Source organism: Sebastes fasciatus, chromosome 13, assembly GCF_043250625.1.
Source record: "Sebastes fasciatus isolate fSebFas1 chromosome 13, fSebFas1.pri, whole genome shotgun sequence".
NCBI classification, from domain to species: Eukaryota; Metazoa; Chordata; class Actinopteri; order Perciformes; family Sebastidae; genus Sebastes; species Sebastes fasciatus.
In genome coordinates this window covers 3920011-3927996 of record NC_133807.1, presented here as the reverse complement: position 1 = coordinate 3927996, position 7986 = coordinate 3920011, and the positions used below count along the sequence as shown (strand labels likewise).

At 44.9% G+C, this 7986-nt stretch overlaps 2 long non-coding RNA genes across 2 annotated transcripts; one reads left to right on the top strand and one right to left on the bottom strand.

Moving 5' to 3' along the window:
• Positions 1–833: 833 nt before the first annotated feature.
• LOC141781515 (uncharacterized) lies at positions 834–1375 on the top strand. Its single transcript, XR_012596883.1, has 2 exons — positions 834–967; positions 998–1375. It is a non-coding gene; the product is annotated as an uncharacterized LOC141781515 (long non-coding RNA).
• A 457-nt stretch (positions 1376–1832) lies between these two features.
• On the bottom strand, positions 1833–3013 carry LOC141781514 (uncharacterized). Its single transcript, XR_012596882.1, has 2 exons — positions 2702–3013; positions 1833–2600 (listed from the first exon to the last, which is right to left on the bottom strand). It is a non-coding gene; the product is annotated as an uncharacterized LOC141781514 (long non-coding RNA).
• Positions 3014–7986: the final 4973 nt, after the last annotated feature.

Genomic DNA, 7986 nt, shown 5'->3' with positions numbered 1-7986 from the left:
TCATCTTGATACGTAAGATCATTATTTCTGTCATAATTCATAGTGCAGTGGGGAGGATCGGGAACAGGGAGGTAAGGGTGTAGAGCCCTAATCCATGGTTGCCACATGTTGTAAAAGTCAATCAGAGGGTTTCTGTCGGCTAGCAGGGCCCAATATATGTCTGCACAGGGTGGTGGGGCATCAGGTGAGGTATCAGGACTCAACATGCACATGCGATCAGCACTGGAGGGCGAGGAGCACACCATTTCTTCTCCTCCGGGGAAACTCACTATCACAGCTTCTGGTGAACAATGTACAGAAGCCCCCAGTGCTGCCAAAACATCTCTTCCCAGGAGATCACGTGGACAATCAGGTGCATACAAAAAGGGGTGCTCCATCACCTGTATCCCAAGCCGGACAGGAAGGGGAACAGTAAAAGGCAGTCTTTGTTCAGTGCCGGAAAATCCCAAAACGGAAACATAGTGAGAGGAAAGGGAACACATAGGTTCAGCTAAGGTGGAGTAACGTGCTCCCGTATCCACCATGAACCATCTTCGTTTTCCGTTCACTGTCAACTGGAGACAGGGCTCTGCCAGCCCCTGTCCCTCCATCTCCGTCGGGCACCCCTATGGGAACATTCCTGGTGTATATGGACCAGGTGGAGGTCCCTGCGCAGAGTACCCGCTGTATGCCTGCATTGGAGCTAGCTGTTGGTTTGGTGGAGTCTGTATTGTTGGCTGATATGACTGCTGTGGAGGTCCTCTCATCTGCTGTTGTTGTTTCTGAAGACAGTCACGTGCCCAGTGATCCGGGCTTCCGCAGATGAAACAACTGCCTCCTCTTGGTTGGGCATACCCCCTCCCCCTGCCTCCTCCTCCTCTCCCTCTGCCTCTATTCCGGCCTCCATGATAAGGGGGCTGCTGATATGGGGCAGCTTGGTAAGGAACATGATACTGGGGTTGATACATAGCCTGTGGCGGGCCCTGCAGTGGATAAGGGTTCTGTGGCGGGGCTGGAGCTGGTGTTACAATTTGAGCCATCTGGGTATCTTTCTCTTAACTCCTTCCGGAGCATGTTTTAACAGAGCTATTCTGAACAGAGGCTGCTGTGATTCTTTATCTGGGTTCACCCCCGTAGCCCCCGCCCACTCTGTCTTTGCTCTTTCTATGAACGTGCGTCCGCTCTCCCCGTTCTTTTTCTATTTTCTCTTCTAGTTCCAAAATACCACCTAACACTTGAAACAATGGTGCCATAACTTCGTTTGTATAATCACTGTCCTGTGGGGTTGGTACCGGACTAGGGGTAGGAGGAGGATAAGGAGGGGGGTTGGGATGTGGGCCAGGTGGGTACTGCTGATGGAGGGACATGTAATGTGGCGGCTGGCTAGTATGTGGGTTTGGTGGTGGGGGTGCGCTAGGACTGGGTGAGGGTTTCACTAGTGGTTTTGCTTCAGCGGTTTTTGCGTGGGTGGCTTTCGTCTGGCTGCCTAAGGCTGATAGTGCAGCCATCTGTATCACATTATATTTTACCAATTTACTTGCCAACTCGTCTTCTTTCTTCCTCAATTTCCTCCTTACAAACATATGTCCCTTTTCTTTGTCTTGTCCTGTTTGCAGCAGCTTTCTATGAACCACCTGTATTAATGCTCTCATCACTGGCATGAATTTGGCTTCACTTCCCGTGGCTGGAAAATGCCCTTCCTTCACTGTCATGTTATACCACTCATCTAGGTCTTGAGTCTCTTTATTTCTAGTCTTGGGATCAAATGTACAGATTACATTGGTCCTGACTTTAGCCCATTGCTGTCCAAATGATAAACGGGGAGGCCCACAGTCACCCCGTTCCTCACAGTCTTTGTCAAATTCTCCGTCCATTCTGTCCAGTACTATTTCACACAGGTTTATTCAGTTTATGACAGTAACTAGATTCAGAGTAAATGGGTCGCTATGCCCCTCGCTGTGATCCTACCAACATAAGCTTCTACTGGACACTTTGATGTTCCAGCGATGTTGGCCCAGTATCAACAGTAAGTTTTAATTTTCCTCTGAATACTAGTTATTAATGTACACTCATACAGGCGCTCCAAGCGCTATTTTTACTAAACTCTAACGTCCTAGACGTTACTAAACTAGCGCTCCAAGCGCACTACTCATACAGGAGCTCCAAGCGCTATTTTTACTAAACTCTAACGTCCCAGACGTTACTAAAAGGGCAACTTTCCTCCTTTTAGTTTTCAACACTAAACTCTAACGTCCCAGACGTTACTAAAAGGGCAACTTTCCTCCTTTTAGTTTTCAACACTAAACTCTAACGTCCCAGACGTTACTAAAAGGGCAACTTTCCTCCTTTTAGTTTTCAACAGAAAGTCTTTACTTTTGCAACATTTATCACTACAAAGGAGATTCAGCACAACAAGAGAGATAATTTAGAGTAAGCCAATTTGCAGAGTTCGATACAACAGGTTCTGCTTACCTTAAGATTTCAGGGCCCTTTCTCTCTCTCGCCGGTCTGTCCGTCCTTTGGACACGCTTCTCAATGCCGAAGATCACGTCGGGGTCACCAATTGAAGGAACTGGCCTTCTACCTCCAAGAGGTCAAGGCCCAGTTATGTGTTGGTTAATCTTGTGTGACAAAGAGAATTTCCAAACAGATGAGTTAAAGCATAATGATTCAATTTATTCCGAACAATCAATGTTGCATAAGTAAAAATAAAAGAGTTTACAGATATCTGGATCCAATCAACGTGTCCCTGACAACATACAGTGCATGGGTCAGTTCGTGAAGTCTGAACCCCGAGCTATCCCTGATCCAGCCTATTCATGGTTTACACAATATTAATATTCATGAGCTTATGGCACGTGATGTTTCTGCTGCATGTCTTCTTCTTTGTTATCTCCTTCTGGCTCCTTCCTCTCTTTGACCTTGCAAAAGAAGAACAGCACCTGCCTCCTCCCTTTCCTCACAATCACTCTATTCATAACAAATCCAACAGTCAGGTTATTGTAAGCACTTTTGTACATAATAAATCCAACACGACTCATCCCGTCGGTCTACAGTAAGTGTGAGGGGGCGGCTGTGGCTCAGGAGTTAAAACGGATCGTCCACCAATCGGAAGGTTGGCGGTTTGATCCCCGGCTCCTCCATTCCACATGTCGAGGTGTCCACGGACAAGAAATGGAACCCAAAATTGCTCCTGAAGGCTGCGCTATCGGTGTGTGAATGAGTATTTATATTACATCCAGATTGCCATCAGTGTATGAGGCCTTGTTCAGACCTGGTATTAACATTGCGTCCTCAGTGATCGGATCACAAGTGGACAGCTTTAAGTACAGGTGTGAACACCTGGCATTAGAATGCGTCTCCACATGCGTCTTCAGTGGCCACTTGTGATCCGATCTCACTTCCCCGCTCTATATGCAAATAAACACGTAGTAAACACACGGCTGACACAGCAGACGTTGTGACGTAAGATAACAGGAATATCAGTAGTAATATGTGAATTCTGGCACATTGTATTAACATCAAAATAAAAGGTTATTGTACCGAGCCGCCGGCACCGCTGCTTTTGCCAGACAACAGCGGGATACAGTGCTCCAGAGAGCTGGGGAGGACAGAGAACAGGGGGGCGGGTGGACAGACGGACGGTCGGGTGTCAGCTTCGCACAAAGCAGCGGAACAAAAACAGCGACACATCTCCCACGGTACGAAAATAATGCACTTTGCGCGACTAGTCTGATAGTCTGTAGATATGTAGCCTATAAACAAGATATATTTTAATAAAATACAGTTGCACTGACAGGATACAGTAGAGCACAGAGGCCGTTTCCATGCTGACAAGCGCCCGTGTTGGCCTGTTTATTCACCGCTGATCCCAGCTGGACATCAGTTGAGTTGGCCGGCCTTAATGTGGCCCAGGATGCATTCACTACACACTGCTAAAAGAATGTGTCCACATGTGGCCCAGACCACCTCTGAATGTGGTCTGAAAGATCTGATCTCAATATGTTCTCAATGCATCTTGAGTGCGTTCACACCTGTACTCAGAGCTGTCCACTTGTGATCAGATCACTGAGGACGCATGTTAATACCAGGTGTGAACAGGGCCTACATGTGTGTGAATAGTGAAAAGCACTTTGAGTGGTGTTATATAAATGCAAGTCCATTCACCACCCATCGACCCGTGTGCATAATTGTGCACAGGAAGAAGACCGGAGTTTGTGTGTGTGTGTGTGTGTGGAGGGGGCGTTTGTGAGTATGTGGGTGGAGGTCACAGTAAAACACAGTACAAGTGGCTTCTTGAAATCTAAATTTGTCTTAAAAGTGAAACATCAAGGCGTGCAGCTCTGGAGGCTGACCCAGTTCAAAGTTGTGGTAAACTCTCTTCAAGGCCTTCGTGTCCAAAACCAAAGTAGCTTATTTTCAGGGCTGGGTGGACATTCGCTGCAGGCAAAGAAACAAAGTGACAACAGTAAGCACTCTCGCTCCTCTGGCACATTTCTTCTAATGCATGAAAAGGCACATTGTTGGGTGACTTTTTTGTGGCTTCTTCTTCTAAGAGCGCTTCAAGTGGTTCTTTTGCTCCTTGGAGAAACTGCAGTCCACCATGCCAGCAAAGAATGATTTGAAGTTAAGGCACATGTAGTTAAACCAAGGCCATGTGTAGACTGACATTGATAAAACACAGCCCGCTCATTCATTTCAATGAGACCACTACGTTGACATAGCTAACCTGCTAGATCCCTTAAAGCTGCAGTAGGTGAGATTGGAGCAAATATGATTAAAAAAATATATTTTTTTGACAGTAGTACATGAAACAGGTAACCTGAAAAAAATCATGTGCCTCTGTGTCCTCCGGTGCTCCTAACGACATCTGCAAGATTTCGGTCAAACTAGGCAGCGCTGATCAAATATGAATCAATATTCTGTTACATTAATGCCTATTTCTCACCTCAAATGTTCCCAGAATCATCTTGTAGTGCACGGTTTAGCTGTAAAATGAGAAAGTTTGTGAGGCCGCCGCAATTGTGAAATCTGTTGAAGGAATGCCAAGTTCCGGTCACATGACCGGAGCACAGCCAATAGGAACGCTCTCTCTCTGAAATGACCTGTGATTGATCAAAGTCTCCCGTCACGGGCTAGATTTTCTAAAGCCTGAAAACAGAACCATGAGGAGGAGCAGAAGTGTAGTTATCTCTCAGAACACTTGAATTACAATATGATGAAAGGTTATTATGGAATTTTTGCCAAATGATGCCAAAATATATACTGCCTACTGACACTTTAAGAGATTTGTTGTGCATGGAGATAACCAACTCTCTACTCTGCAAAAACACGGTCAGGTGTAACACTTCAATAAAATATGTTGAATAAAAGACCACACAGTAAGTCAGCTCTTTATGTGCAGTTTAACATTTCCTGTGTTTTTAACAGCTGATCTCAACATAAACAAAAATACACGTGGATGATGGTGCAAGCTGAACGGAGAGGGGAGGGGGTGGTCCGCGCTCTCCGAGTGCCATTCTAGTTAATTAATTAATCTGTTGATTATTCTTTCTATTGAAGCTACAGTTGGTAACATATTTTAGTTTGCTCCGGCCGGTGGGCGGTGCTTGGTTTTGGCTTGACTGTTTTCAACATCGCTGCCGTGTCACACACTCTCCTTTTAAAGCTAAACAGTACACTACAAGATGATTCTGACAACATCTGAGGAGAGAAATAGGCATTTACGTAACAGAATATTGATTCATATTTGATCAGCGCTGCCTAGTTTGACCGTTTGATCGGAGTTTGTGTTTCACCGGCAGTGATTGCGTTCGAGACTCCTCGGCCCTGATTGGTTGATTTCCTTCAGGTGTGGTGGAATCTCGCTAATGCCATTAGGAGCTCTAGGAGGTGGCAGAGTAACCTGATTTTTTCACAGATTTTCTGTCTCGTGCTGCTGTCAGGATATAGTTTCAGCAACAGTTATTTCAACTTGATTACTTGATTATGCCAAAACTGGTCATTTGTCATTGCCCTCCAGAAGGACCAATATGAGTGTTTTGTTATCTGGTTCCACTATCGGCAGGCAACATAATTTGTCAGTGACTTCTAACACCATTACAAATGATTAGTTAGTTAACCCTCTGAGAACCACAATAGACCCGTTCTTGTCTTTTTTTAGGGGGGTACAGGGGTCTTTAGGGGGAGATAGCAGGTCAACCGCACATGTCACATAGAAGTGGTGTACATCATCTGAAAGCTGGGAAGCTGAAGATTAATGTGAGATTCTGCTCAGCACTGTGTGTCCAGTTGTTCTAGTCATAAATCAGAAACAAAGATTGATTAATTAATTGATTAATTAGTTAAAATTAATTGTAAAAGTGTATGAGGGCTTAGAACATTATGATAGAAGTATATGATGGTCATCCCCATGCTCTGTTATGTCTCCTAAGTTGTTGCAGCAATTTTTGGTTTGATACCATTTGTTACATAGATTTGGTGCTAAATTCTCTCGATAATTGATAAAAAATGATCAATAATCCCTCCAAAATACCACATTAAATCAGCAAGACCTTGAGGAACACCATAGAAAATGCCATGCTGTGATTTGGTATCAAAAACGTTTGACATTTTGAGATTTCTGCAGGAATTGCATTTTTCAGCGATTGGATGGCGAGCACTTCTGTTGTGTTAACTGCTCAGAAACACCCTTATTGTCAATCTAGCTAGGAAAGCCATCCATACTCTGAATGCCCTAAGTCAATTAATGCTAACATCATCACACATGAATACAGTTGGGCTCATTGGATCCACAAGAGTCTCAGCTTTACAGTGATACCCAATTGATGTAATTCCAAGACTGTTTAGGGACCCCAGTAAGCAGAAATATTCAATTGTACCATTTCAGAATAGGAGAATATAACACTTTTATACTGCATGAAAAAAAACTGCATGGTTTTTGCCCCAAACTGCATGTGATTATCATAAAGTGGGCATGTCTGTAAAGGGGAGACTCGTGGGTACCCATAGAACCCATTTTCATTCACATATCTTGAGGTCAGAGGTCAATAGACCCCTTTGAAATGGCCATGCCAGTTTTTCCTCGCTAAAATGTATCCAAATTCTGGATCGTTATTTAGCCTCCTCCCTGACAACCTAGCATGATTGGTACCACTAGATTCAGTTTTTCTAGTTTCATATGATATCTGTAGCTTCACTCTAGCCCTAAAACTGAACCTTCTAGAGCCTCTGAAGGACAGTGAAGTGAGTCGAGATCGCAGGTCTCAGGTGGTTAACTAAAGCTTCTCGTTTAAGGTCCATGGCAATGGCTAAAAAGAAGTGCCACTGACGAGACGGGATGTCCAGAGTCAGTCAGACACTTTCTAAGCACAACCACCCACCTCAACCCTTTCCCTGAGAGGTTGGGTGGGTCTATAACAGTGGCATGTTTCTTCTGCTTCTGACTACGAACAGTCATTATCTACATGACCACGAGGCTGCATGTCAGGAAAACATAAAGGTTGTTTAAAGTGTTAGAACTAGGGATGTTAATAATTAACCGTTTAACCGTTAACCGACATTAAGCATTTTAAAAAACTCGTCACTCTAAGGGGAAGGGCTGGTCCACCTTAAGAGAGTCTGAGCCGGAGTTACAGATACAGGAAGTCGGCTCGGGTCTTGAGCTCGCTTGAGCGAAGGAGATGTAGCCTCGTAGCATTTATTCACCGACAAATAAACTGTACACACACTGTCTGCTACAGCTACGTTCACAGCTAGAACGCCACACACACACACGGTCTGTCGGAAACTCGCTGAAGTTACGTCGCGCTGACAGACTGTATGTGTGTGACTACGGGGAGCACGAAGCCACCAGCAGAGCTACAGATGCTAACGTAGCACAAACACACACACTATTTGTCGGTCAATCGCTATCATTAATCCGGGCAGACAGAGTGTTGTTACGCCGGGCAGACACACAGCTGACAACCTGCTAAACTAAACTAAATGTGCGGTGGAGACTTTTAC